This window comes from Manis pentadactyla, unplaced genomic scaffold, assembly GCF_030020395.1.
Source record: "Manis pentadactyla isolate mManPen7 unplaced genomic scaffold, mManPen7.hap1 scaffold_682, whole genome shotgun sequence".
Classification (NCBI taxonomy): Eukaryota; Metazoa; Chordata; class Mammalia; order Pholidota; family Manidae; genus Manis; species Manis pentadactyla.
In genome coordinates this window covers 15,880-29,450 of record NW_026645072.1, presented here as the reverse complement: position 1 = coordinate 29,450, position 13,571 = coordinate 15,880, and the positions used below count along the sequence as shown (strand labels likewise).

The following is a 13,571-nucleotide window of genomic DNA, read 5'->3' as shown; positions in this document are numbered from 1 at the left end:
ATACTAACAGACCTAAAGGGGGAAATAGACAGCAACGCAATCATATTAGGGGATTTTAAAACCCCACTTTTATTAATGGATAAATCAGACAGAAAATAAATAAGGAAACACAGGCACGGAATGACACGTTAGACCAGATGGACTTAACATATATACAGAACAGGACCCCCCCCTGCAGGGGGCAGGTGTTGTGAGCCGTGCCCAACCAGCCAGCGCAGTGAGTCATCTCTGACCAGCTGCAACCGCACTCAAGTCCGTTCCTCCATTCCCAGAAAAGTCCTGTGTTGTGAGAGCGTGCCTGGAATCCACCTGACAGAGCTTCCTTAGGCTTTGATGTAGAATCTCGCCCCCAGAGAGACTGGAGGGGATAAGGATGGTATGAGAAGAGGTGGCAAGGAGAGAGAGTAGAAGTAGAAGCAGAGAAAAGTTAGAGATAGATGAGAGCTAGCTCGCTTGCTTATGCTGTAATGCTGAATAAAGAAAGAGCTTGAGTGAACTATCAGTCCCAGCCTGCCTTTTGTCCCAACCCGCGCGCTGCTGGACGGCGCAGGCGGGGGCGCTGCCACCCATTGTCTGCGCTGCTGTGGCGAGTCCCCACCAGCTCGGCGCCACCTCCGGGAGCCCACCGCCCACCTCAGTGTGCCAGCGCCCCTCGGCCTCGCCACCTCGCTCTCGGGGCTCCTCAGCTCGCCAGCACCTTCGGGCCTCCTCTCACCCGCTCTGATCCTTGATCCCTTCGCCTTCCGCCCCCGGGCGGCGGGCACTACCAGACCTAACCAACAGCAGCCCCAAGGTGCAGCCCCAAGGGCAGTCTCTGCTCCTCCAGGCCCAACGGCCAGCACTGCTCGCAGCCGTCATCATGTCTGCTGCAAATTCTGAAACTCCAAACTCAACTGTCTCCAAAGAGGCCAGCACCCAGTTCTCATCATCTACAACCAGCCAAGGCTATGTTTTACCAGAAGGCAAAATCATGCCAAACACCATTTTTGTTGGTGGAATTGACGTTAGGATGGATGAAACCAAAATAAGAAGTTTCTTTGCTAGATACGGTTCAATTAAAGAAGTGAAGATAATCACGGATTGAACTGGTGTGTCCAAACGCTATGGATTTGTTTCGTTTTATAATGACGTGGATGTCCAGAAGATAGAAGAATCACAGATAAATTTCCATGGTAAAAAGCTGAAACTGGGCCTTGCAAACAGGAAACAAAATTTCTGTGCTTATCATGTGCAGCCACGTCCTTTGGTTTTTAATCCCCCACCACCACCACCACAGTTTCAGAGTGTCTGGAGCAGTCACAACCCTGAAGCTTACATGCAGCCTCCAACCATGATGCATCCTATAACTCAATATGTGCAGGCATACCCTTATCCAAGTTCACCAGTTCAGGTCATCACTGGATATCAGCTGCCTGTATATAATTATCAGATGCCACCACAGTGGTCTGGGGAACACAAGAGTTAGGTTATACCTCCTCCGACTTATACAGCTGTTAACTACCACTGTAATGAAGTTGTTCCAGGAGCTGAAATGCTGACAAGTGAATGCTCTGTTCATGAAGCTACTGCATCCTCTGGAAATGGCCCACAAAAGAAACCTGTGGACCAAAGCATACAGACGGTGGCATCTTGTCTATTTAATCCAGAGAACAGACTGAGAAACTCACCTGTTACTCAAGATGACTACTTCAAGGATAAAAGAGTGCATCACTTTAGAAGAAGTTGGACAGTGCTTAAATCTGTTTGATCCTCTCTGCTAACTTTCTAGTCTCATTGGAAGTTGTTGGTTTTGAATATTAAGAGACTGAAAGTTGTTCACTATTATATACATTTAATGCTGAATTTGTATAAATTGCACTCAGCCTTTCTACATAAGTTATATTAGATGGTCTAGTTTTACTTTACACTGAAACTGTTTTTCATTAGATGTTTATTTAGAAACGTTCTGTGTTGAATATATAGTTGAAAGTAAAAAATAGTAAAGACCGAAAGGAGTAACTTAAGATATATTTGTAAGGACTTTTTTAAACAGAAATTAACATGTCAAGAGTTTGAAAGAAAATGCTGATATTCAAAAAATTGTTTTAGAAAACCTACTATTTTGAAAGGTCAGAATTTTGATAGTTTGAATACAGGCATTTCACTTCCCCAACAAGCAACAGTGAACATTACAATATTTACACTGCTTAACAATTGTGCTTAACATTTATTATTTGTCTAGAAATTTACCACAAAAGCAAGAGTTTTTAAAACTACATTTTTAATCAGTGGTACTCAACATATAGTTAACTTTATTGATGTCATCCTTATCTAAACCCAGTAAAACAGATTCTAAACAAAACAGTCCAATCAGTGGCTCTTATGCTTATTCAAAATATTTATCTTTTATCTGGAATCCACACATAGATATGCTGTTTGATTGGGATGGCAATTAGGATAACTAAAATTCTGGGCCTAATTTTTTTTTTTAAATCCAAGACAAACTAAATTTTACTAGGAACATAAGCTTCTCAGTGAGTTACCGTTCTCCTTTTCTTTCTTGTTTCCTTGAAATGCTAAACTTGATGGCTGTATCTTAAATTGTACTAAATATTAGTATTAAAGAATGCTGAAAAATTTTTTATGTCACTTGACGGTTAATCAGAGTACCTGAAAGGAATTTTTTAATAAAAACATGAAAATATTAGTTACTTGTTAAAGAGAAAATAGATTTGTATTTTATTAGCCTATTATATTCCCTTTATTAAAGTAAAATATATCCAGGAGAGTCAACGTAATTTTGGCATTTCTTAACCACAAAAGTTGTTTAGTAAGCATATCCCAAGAATGTACTAGAGTCAGAGTTAACAATCCATTTCTAGATTAGCTAGTCTCCCTGTTGTTAGACATTGTATCTTGACAAGCAGCTAGAGCACCAGAGCCACGTTTGCTGTACCCACTGTCTTGCTTTTCCAGTCAGTACCCTGTTCTAGCAGAGGTGCCTAGAACAGGTGATGTGAAGAGGAGAAGTAGCAGTCTGAGCAGTCTGAGAACTCAGCCCTGGAAAGGTGGCAGTAGGGTGGGTAATCCTTTCGAAGGGAATCCCTTGTATGACATCACATGACTTGCCGCAGACATGAGTTTAAAGTGGCTTCCTAGCCTTCTTTACATTGGCCCCTTTGCTACCACATGGAGACACCATTTACCTTACTTACCCTATTGCAGTTACCATAGGCCTTCTCATCAGGGCCTCTTGTTGTCTCAGTCTAAACAGTTTTCATTCTGAATCTGAAGAGGCTTTTAACTTAAGGATCCCCAAGAGGGCTTACTTATGCCTCAGAATTTGAAAGTGCCCTGAAATTTGTCCTTTTAAGAATTCTCTGTTCTTTTGGTGTGTGTATATCATTCTGTCATTAAATCTCCAGATCACTACAGATAATACCAAGGTCTAAAGAGCCAATTCAAATTATCCCAGTATGGCCTTAAGGAAAGTAGGGGAATAAACTTTGTATTTGTCTGCTGTTTTGTTGGACTGAAGTATTTAAAAGAGTAAGGTAGGGAGGCGGAGCCAAGATGGCGGCGTGAGTAGAGCAGCGGAAATCTCCTCCCAAAACCACATGTATCTATGGAAATATAACAAAGACAACTCTTCCTAGAATAGAGACCAGAGGACACAGGACAACATCCAGACCACATCCACACCTGCGAGAACCCAGCGCCTCGCAAAGGGGGTAAGATACAGCCCCGGCCCGGCGGGACCCGAGCGCCCCTCCCCCCGGCTCCCGGCGGGAGGAGAGGAGTCGGAGCGGAGAGGGAGAGGGAGCCCAGGACTGCTGAACACCCAGCCCCAGCCATCCGGACCACAGCGCAGACACAGTGCATGCGTGGGGTCCTGGATACTAGGAAAACAGGGCAGCAAGACCGGTGAGCGGGTACCGCAGGCCGGCGCCAGAGGACAAAACAAAAGCGAGCGGCCTTTGTTTTGTTGTTGTTGTTGTTGTTTTGTTTTGTTTTGGCGAGTGCTTTTTGGAAGTCTTAAAGGGGCAGGGTGGGACACTTAGTCCAGAGGTCGGGAATCCGGGGATCTCTGGGCACTCTAACCCCCTGGGCGGCAGGGAGCAGGGAGGCCCCTTACGGAGATAAATAGCCTCCCGGCCGCTCCCCCTCCAACACGACTCCACCATTTTGGAGCAGCGGCCCGAGCCAGGCCACACCCACAGCAACAGCGGAAATTAACTCCATAGCAGCCCGGCAGGAAGCAGAATCCCTCTCTGCGCGCAGCTACCCAGCACAAGCCACTAGAGGCCGCTGTTCTCCCAGGAGAGGAGGGCCACAAACCAACAAGAAGGGAAGTTCTTCCAGCCGTCACTTGTCCCAGCTCTGCAAACTATTCCTATCACCATGAAAAGACAAAATTACAGGCAAACCAAGATCACAGAGGCAACACCAGAGAAGGAGACAGACCTAACCAGTCTTCCTGACAAAGAATTCAAAATAAAAATCATAAACATGCTGACAGAGATGCAGAGAAATATGCAAGAGAAATGGGATGAAGTCCGGAGGGAGATCACAGATGCCAGGAAGGAGGTTACAGAAGTGAAACAAACACTGGAAGGATTTATAAGCAGAATGGATAAGATGCAAGAGGCCACTGATGGAATAGAAACCAGTGAACAGGAACGCATAGAAGCTGACATAGAGAGAGATAAAAGGATCTCCAGGAATGAAACACTATTAAGAGAACTGTGTGACCAATCCAAAAGGAACAATATCCGTATTATAGGGGTACCAGAAGAAGAAGAGAGAGGAAAAGGGATGGAAAGTATCTTGGAAGAAGTAATTGCTGAAAACTTCCCCAAACTGGGGGAGGAAATAATCGAACAGACCACGGAAATACACAGAACCCCCATCAGAAAGGATCCAAGGAGGACAACACCAAGACACATAATAATTAAAACGGCAGAGATCAAGGACAAGGAAAGAGTTTTAAAGGCAGCTAGAGAGAAAAAGGTCACCTATAAAGGAAAACCCATCAGGCTAACATCAGACTTCTCGACAGAAACCCTACAGGCCAGAAGAGAATGGCATGGCATATTTAATGCAATGAAACAGAAGGGCCTTGAACCAAGGATACTGTATCCAGCACGACTATCATTTAAATATGATGGCGGGATTAAACAATTCCCAGACAAGCAAAAGCTGAGGGAATTTGCTTCCCACAAACCACCTCTACAGGGCATCTTACAGGGACTGCTCTAGATGGGAGCACTCCTAAAAAGAGCACAGAACAAAACACCCAACATATGAAGAATGGAGGAGGAGGAATAAGAAGGGAGAGAAGAAAAGAATCTCCAGACAGTGCATATAACAGCTCAATAAGCGAGCTAAGTTAGGCAGTAAGATACTAAAGAGGCTAACCTTGAACCTTTGGTAACCACGAATTTAAAGCCTGCAATGGCAATAAGTACATATCTTTCAATAGTCACCCTAAATGTAAATGGACTGAATGCACCAATCAAAAGACACAGAGTAACAGAATGGATAAAAAAGCAAGACCCATCTATATGCTGCTTACAAGAAACTCACCTCAAACCCAAAGACATGTACAGACTAAAAGTCAAGGGATGGAAAAACATATTTCAGGCAAACAACAGCGAGAAGAAAGCAGGGGTTACAGTACTAATATCAGACAAAATAGACTTCAAAACAAAGAAAGTAACAAGAGATAAAGAAGGACACTACATAATGACAAAGGGCTCAGTCCAACAAGAGGACATAACCATTCTAAATGTATATGCCCCCAACACAGGAGCACCAGCATATGTGAAACAAACACTAACAGAACTAAAGGGGGAAATAGACTGCAATGCATTCATTCTAGGAGACTTCAACACACCACTTCACACCAAAGGATAGATCCACCGGGCAGAAAATAAGTAAGGACACGGAAGCACTGAACAACACAGTAGAACAGATGGACCTAATAGACATCTATAGAACTCTACATCCAAAAGCAACAGGATATACATTCTTCTCAAGTGCACATGGAACATTCTCCAGAATAGACCACATACTAGCCCACAAAAAGAGCCTCAGTCAAATCCAAAATATTGAAATTCTACCAACCAATTTTTCAGACCACAAAGGTATGAAACTAGAAATAAATTCTACAAAGAAAACAAAAAGGCTCACAAACGCATGGAGGCTTAACAACATGCTCCTAAATAATCAATGGATCAACGAACAAATCAAAATAGAGATCAAGGAATATATAGAAACAAATGACAACAACACCACAAAGCCCCAACTTCTGTGGGACGCAGCGAAAGCAGTCTTAAGAGGAAAGTATATAGCGATCCAGGCACACTTGAAGAAGGAAGAACAATCCCAAATGAATAGTCTAACATCACAATTATCGAAACTGGAAAAAGAAGAACAAATGACGCCTAAAGTCAGCAGAAGGAGGGATATAATAAAGATCAGAGAAGAAATAAACAAATTTGAGAAGAATAAAACAATAGAAAAAAAATCAACAAAACCAAGAGCTGGTTCTTTGAGAAAATAAACAAAATAGATAAGCCTCTAGCCAAACTTATTAAGACAAAAAGAGAATCAACACAAATCAACAGAATCAGAAATGAGAACGGAAAAATCACGACAGACTCCACAGAAATACAAAGAATTATTAAAGACTACTATGAAAACCTATATGCCAACAAGCTGGAAAACCTAGAAGAAATGGACAACTTCCTAGAAAAATACAACCTTCCAAGACTGACCAAGGAAGAAACACAAAAGTTAAACAAACCAATTACGAGCAAAGAAACTGAAACGGTAATCAAAAAACAACCCAAGAACAAAACCCCCGGGCCGGACGGATTTACCTCGGAATTTTATCAGACACACAGAGAAGACATAATACCCATTCTCCTTAAAGTTTTCCAAAAAATAGAAGAGGAGGGAATACTCCCAAACTCATTCTATGAAGCCAACATCACCCTAATACCAAAACCAGGCAAAGACCCCACCAAAAACGAAAATTACAGACCAGTATCCCTGATGAATGTAGATGCAAAAATACTCAATAAAATACTAGCAAACCGAATTCAACAGTATATCAAAAGGACCATACACCACGACCAAGTGGGATTCATCCCAGGGATGCAAGGATGGTACCACATTCGAAAATCCATCGATATCAACCACCACATCAACAAAAAGAAAGCCAAAAACCACGTGACCATCTCCATAGATGCTGAAAAGGCATTTGACAAAATTCAACATCCATTCATGATAAAAACTCTCAGCAAAATGGGAATAGAGGGCAAGTACCTCAACATAATAAAGGCCATATGTCATAAACCCACAGCCAACAATATACTGAACAGCGAGAAGCTGAAAGCTTTTCCTCTGAGATCGGGAACTAGACAGGGATGCCCACTCTCCCCACTGCTATTTAACATAGTACTGGAGGTCCTAGCCACGGCAATCAGACAAAACAAAGAAATACAAGGAATCCAGATTGGTAAAGAAGAAGTTAAACTGTCACTATTTGCAGATGATATGGTATTGTACATAAAAAACCCTAAAGACTCCACTCCAAAACTACTAGAACTGATATCGGAATACAGCAAAGTTGCAGGATACAAAATTAACACACAGAAATCTGTAGCTTTCCTATACACCAACAATGAACCAATAGAAAGAGAAATCATGAAATCAATTCCATTCACAATTGCATCAAAAAGAATAAAATACCTAGGAATAAACCTAACCAAAGAAGTGAAAGACCTATACCCTGAAAACTACAAGTCACTCTTAAGAGAAATTAAAGGGGACACTAACAAATGGAAACTCATCCCATGCTCATGGCTAGGAAGAATTAATATCGTCAAAATGGCCGTCCTGCCCAAAGCAAGATACAGATTTGATGCAATCCCTATCAAATTACCAGCAACATTCTTCAATGAACTGGAACAAATAGTTCAAACATTCATATGGAAACACCAAAGACCCCGAATAGCCAAAGCAATCCTGAGAAAGAAGAATAAAGTAGGGGGGATCTCACTCCCCAACTTCAAGTTCTACCACAAAGCCATAGTAATCAAGACAATTTGGTACTGGCACAAGAACAGAGCCACAGACCAGTGGAACAGATTAGAGACTACAGACATTAACCAAAACATATATGGTCAATTAATATTTGATCAAGGAGCCATGGACATACAATGGCGAAATGACAGTCTCTTCAACAGATGGTGCTGGCAAAACTGGACAGCTACATGTAGGAGAATGAAACTGGACCATTGTCTAACCCCATACACAAAAGTAAATTCAAAATGGATCAAAGACCTGAATGTAAGTCATGACACCACAAAACTCTTAGAAAAAAACATAGGCAAAAACCGTTTAGACATAAACATGAGTGACCTCTTCTTGAACATATCTCCCCGGGCAAGGAAAACAACAGCAAAAATGAACAAGTGGGACTATTTTAAGCTGAAAAGCTTCTGTACAGCAAAAGACACCATCAACAGAACAAAAAGGAACCCTACAGTATGGGAGAATGTATTTGTAAATGACAGATCCGATAAAGGCTTAACGTCCAAAATATATAAAGAGCCCACACGCCTCAACAACCAAAAAACAAATAATCCAATTAAAAAATGGGCAGAGGAACTGAACAGACAGTTCTCCAAAACAGAAATACAGATGGCCAACAGACACATGAAAAGATGCTCCACATCGCTAATTATCAGAGAAATGCAAATTAAAACTACAATGAGGTATCACCTCACACCAGTAAGGATGGCTGCCATCCAAAAGACAAACAACAACAAATGTTGGCGAGGCTGTGCAGAAAGGGGAACCCTCCTACACTGCTGGTGGAAATGTAAATTAGTTCAACCATTGTGGAAAGCAGTATGGAGGTTCATCAAAATGCTCAAAACAGACTTACCATTTGACCCAGGAATTCCACTCCTAGGAATTTACCCTAAGAATGCAGCAGTGCAGTTTGAGAAAGACAGATGCACCCCTATGTTTATGGCAGCACTATTTACAATAGCCAAGAATTGGAAGCAACCTAAATGTCCATCGGTAGATGAATGGATAAAGAAGATGTGGTACATTTACACAATGGAATACCACTCAGCCATAAGAAGAGGGCAAATCCTACCATTTGCCGCAACATGGATGGAGCTGGAGGGTATTATGCTCAGTGAAATAAGCCAAGCGGAGAAAGAGAAATACCAAATGATTTCACTCATCTGTGGAGTATACGAACAAAGGAAAAACTGAAGAAACAAAATAGCAGTACACTCATAGACACCGAGAAGGGACTCGTCATTACCAAGGGAAAGGGGTTGGGGTGGGTGGTGTGGAGGGAGGGTGAAGGGGATGAAGGGGCACAATAATTCAACATCACAATGTAAGTTGCTCATGCGGATGGTAGTGCAGCACAGAGAATATAGTCAATGATTCTGTAACATCTTACTACATTGATAGGTAATAACTGCTCTAGTGGGGGTGAGGATTTAATAATATGGGTAACTGTTGAACCACTGTGTTGTATATTTGAAACCAATATAAGATTGTATAACAATTATACCTGGATATTAGATGACTTTGAAACTGGGTATTAGATACATAGGTATTCATTTATGCTGTCTCTTTTTGTAAGTGTTGGAAAATTTCCATAATAAAATTGTAATGCAGCTCCTCTGCAAATAAAGACAAAAGGTGACAGAATGGATAAACAAGACCCATCTATATGCTGCCTACAAGAGACTCACTTCAGACCCAAAGACATACATAGACTGAAAACAAAGGGATGGGAAAAGGTATTTTATTATGCACATAAAAGGTAGAAAAAAGCAGGAGTAGCACTACTATATCAGACAAAATAGACTTCAAAACAAAGAAAGTAACAAAGGACAAACAAGGACATTACATAATGATAAATGGATCAATCCAACAAAAGGATATAACAATTATAAATATCTATGCACCCAACATAGGAGCAACTAAATATATAAAATTAATACTAACAGACCTAAAGGGGGAAATAGACAGCAACGCAATCATATTAGGGGATTTTAAAACCCCACTTTTATTAATGGATAAATCAGACAGAAAATAAATAAGGAAACACAGGCACGGAATGACACGTTAGACCAGATGGACTTAACATATATACAGAACAGGACCCCCCCCTGCAGGGGGCAGGTGTTGTGAGCCGTGCCCAACCAGCCAGCGCAGTGAGTCATCTCTGACCAGCTGCAACCGCACTCAAGTCCGTTCCTCCATTCCCAGAAAAGTCCTGTGTTGTGAGAGCGTGCCTGGAATCCACCTGACAGAGCTTCCTTAGGCTTTGATGTAGAATCTCGCCCCCAGAGAGACTGGAGGGGATAAGGATGGTATGAGAAGAGGTGGCAAGGAGAGAGAGTAGAAGTAGAAGCAGAGAAAAGTTAGAGATAGATGAGAGCTAGCTCGCTTGCTTATGCTGTAATGCTGAATAAAGAAAGAGCTTGAGTGAACTATCAGTCCCAGCCTGCCTTTTGTCCCAACCCGCGCGCTGCTGGACGGCGCAGGCGGGGGCGCTGCCACCCATTGTCTGCGCTGCTGTGGCGAGTCCCCACCAGCTCGGCGCCACCTCCGGGAGCCCACCGCCCACCTCAGTGTGCCAGCGCCCCTCGGCCTCGCCACCTCGCTCTCGGGGCTCCTCAGCTCGCCAGCACCTTCGGGCCTCCTCTCACCCGCTCTGATCCTTGATCCCTTCGCCTTCCGCCCCCGGGCGGCGGGCACTACCAGACCTAACCAACAGCAGCCCCAAGGTGCAGCCCCAAGGGCAGTCTCTGCTCCTCCAGGCCCAACGGCCAGCACTGCTCGCAGCCGTCATCATGTCTGCTGCAAATTCTGAAACTCCAAACTCAACTGTCTCCAAAGAGGCCAGCACCCAGTTCTCATCATCTACAACCAGCCAAGGCTATGTTTTACCAGAAGGCAAAATCATGCCAAACACCATTTTTGTTGGTGGAATTGACGTTAGGATGGATGAAACCAAAATAAGAAGTTTCTTTGCTAGATACGGTTCAATTAAAGAAGTGAAGATAATCACGGATTGAACTGGTGTGTCCAAACGCTATGGATTTGTTTCGTTTTATAATGACGTGGATGTCCAGAAGATAGAAGAATCACAGATAAATTTCCATGGTAAAAAGCTGAAACTGGGCCTTGCAAACAGGAAACAAAATTTCTGTGCTTATCATGTGCAGCCACGTCCTTTGGTTTTTAATCCCCCACCACCACCACCACAGTTTCAGAGTGTCTGGAGCAGTCACAACCCTGAAGCTTACATGCAGCCTCCAACCATGATGCATCCTATAACTCAATATGTGCAGGCATACCCTTATCCAAGTTCACCAGTTCAGGTCATCACTGGATATCAGCTGCCTGTATATAATTATCAGATGCCACCACAGTGGTCTGGGGAACACAAGAGTTAGGTTATACCTCCTCCGACTTATACAGCTGTTAACTACCACTGTAATGAAGTTGTTCCAGGAGCTGAAATGCTGACAAGTGAATGCTCTGTTCATGAAGCTACTGCATCCTCTGGAAATGGCCCACAAAAGAAACCTGTGGACCAAAGCATACAGACGGTGGCATCTTGTCTATTTAATCCAGAGAACAGACTGAGAAACTCACCTGTTACTCAAGATGACTACTTCAAGGATAAAAGAGTGCATCACTTTAGAAGAAGTTGGACAGTGCTTAAATCTGTTTGATCCTCTCTGCTAACTTTCTAGTCTCATTGGAAGTTGTTGGTTTTGAATATTAAGAGACTGAAAGTTGTTCACTATTATATACATTTAATGCTGAATTTGTATAAATTGCACTCAGCCTTTCTACATAAGTTATATTAGATGGTCTAGTTTTACTTTACACTGAAACTGTTTTTCATTAGATGTTTATTTAGAAACGTTCTGTGTTGAATATATAGTTGAAAGTAAAAAATAGTAAAGACCGAAAGGAGTAACTTAAGATATATTTGTAAGGACTTTTTTAAACAGAAATTAACATGTCAAGAGTTTGAAAGAAAATGCTGATATTCAAAAAATTGTTTTAGAAAACCTACTATTTTGAAAGGTCAGAATTTTGATAGTTTGAATACAGGCATTTCACTTCCCCAACAAGCAACAGTGAACATTACAATATTTACACTGCTTAACAATTGTGCTTAACATTTATTATTTGTCTAGAAATTTACCACAAAAGCAAGAGTTTTTAAAACTACATTTTTAATCAGTGGTACTCAACATATAGTTAACTTTATTGATGTCATCCTTATCTAAACCCAGTAAAACAGATTCTAAACAAAACAGTCCAATCAGTGGCTCTTATGCTTATTCAAAATATTTATCTTTTATCTGGAATCCACACATAGATATGCTGTTTGATTGGGATGGCAATTAGGATAACTAAAATTCTGGGCCTAATTTTTTTTTTTAAATCCAAGACAAACTAAATTTTACTAGGAACATAAGCTTCTCAGTGAGTTACCGTTCTCCTTTTCTTTCTTGTTTCCTTGAAATGCTAAACTTGATGGCTGTATCTTAAATTGTACTAAATATTAGTATTAAAGAATGCTGAAAAATTTTTTATGTCACTTGACGGTTAATCAGAGTACCTGAAAGGAATTTTTTAATAAAAACATGAAAATATTAGTTACTTGTTAAAGAGAAAATAGATTTGTATTTTATTAGCCTATTATATTCCCTTTATTAAAGTAAAATATATCCAGGAGAGTCAACGTAATTTTGGCATTTCTTAACCACAAAAGTTGTTTAGTAAGCATATCCCAAGAATGTACTAGAGTCAGAGTTAACAATCCATTTCTAGATTAGCTAGTCTCCCTGTTGTTAGACATTGTATCTTGACAAGCAGCTAGAGCACCAGAGCCACGTTTGCTGTACCCACTGTCTTGCTTTTCCAGTCAGTACCCTGTTCTAGCAGAGGTGCCTAGAACAGGTGATGTGAAGAGGAGAAGTAGCAGTCTGAGCAGTCTGAGAACTCAGCCCTGGAAAGGTGGCAGTAGGGTGGGTAATCCTTTCGAAGGGAATCCCTTGTATGACATCACATGACTTGCCGCAGACATGAGTTTAAAGTGGCTTCCTAGCCTTCTTTACATTGGCCCCTTTGCTACCACATGGAGACACCATTTACCTTACTTACCCTATTGCAGTTACCATAGGCCTTCTCATCAGGGCCTCTTGTTGTCTCAGTCTAAACAGTTTTCATTCTGAATCTGAAGAGGCTTTTAACTTAAGGATCCCCAAGAGGGCTTACTTATGCCTCAGAATTTGAAAGTGCCCTGAAATTTGTCCTTTTAAGAATTCTCTGTTCTTTTGGTGTGTGTATATCATTCTGTCATTAAATCTCCAGATCACTACAGATAATACCAAGGTCTAAAGAGCCAATTCAAATTATCCCAGTATGGCCTTAAGGAAAGTAGGGGAATAAACTTTGTATTTGTCTGCTGTTTTGTTGGACTGAAGTATTTAAAAGAGTAAGGTAGGGAGGCGGAGCCA

The 13,571-nt window shown here is 41.6% G+C and overlaps 2 pseudogenes; both read left to right on the top strand.

The window, feature by feature from the left end:
- The first annotated feature begins 304 nt into the window (after positions 1 to 304).
- LOC118926201 (deleted in azoospermia-like) lies at positions 305 to 3,140 on the top strand (annotated as a pseudogene).
- A 7,185-nt stretch (positions 3,141 to 10,325) lies between these two features.
- On the top strand, positions 10,326 to 13,161 carry LOC130682483 (deleted in azoospermia-like; annotated as a pseudogene).
- Positions 13,162 to 13,571: the final 410 nt, after the last annotated feature.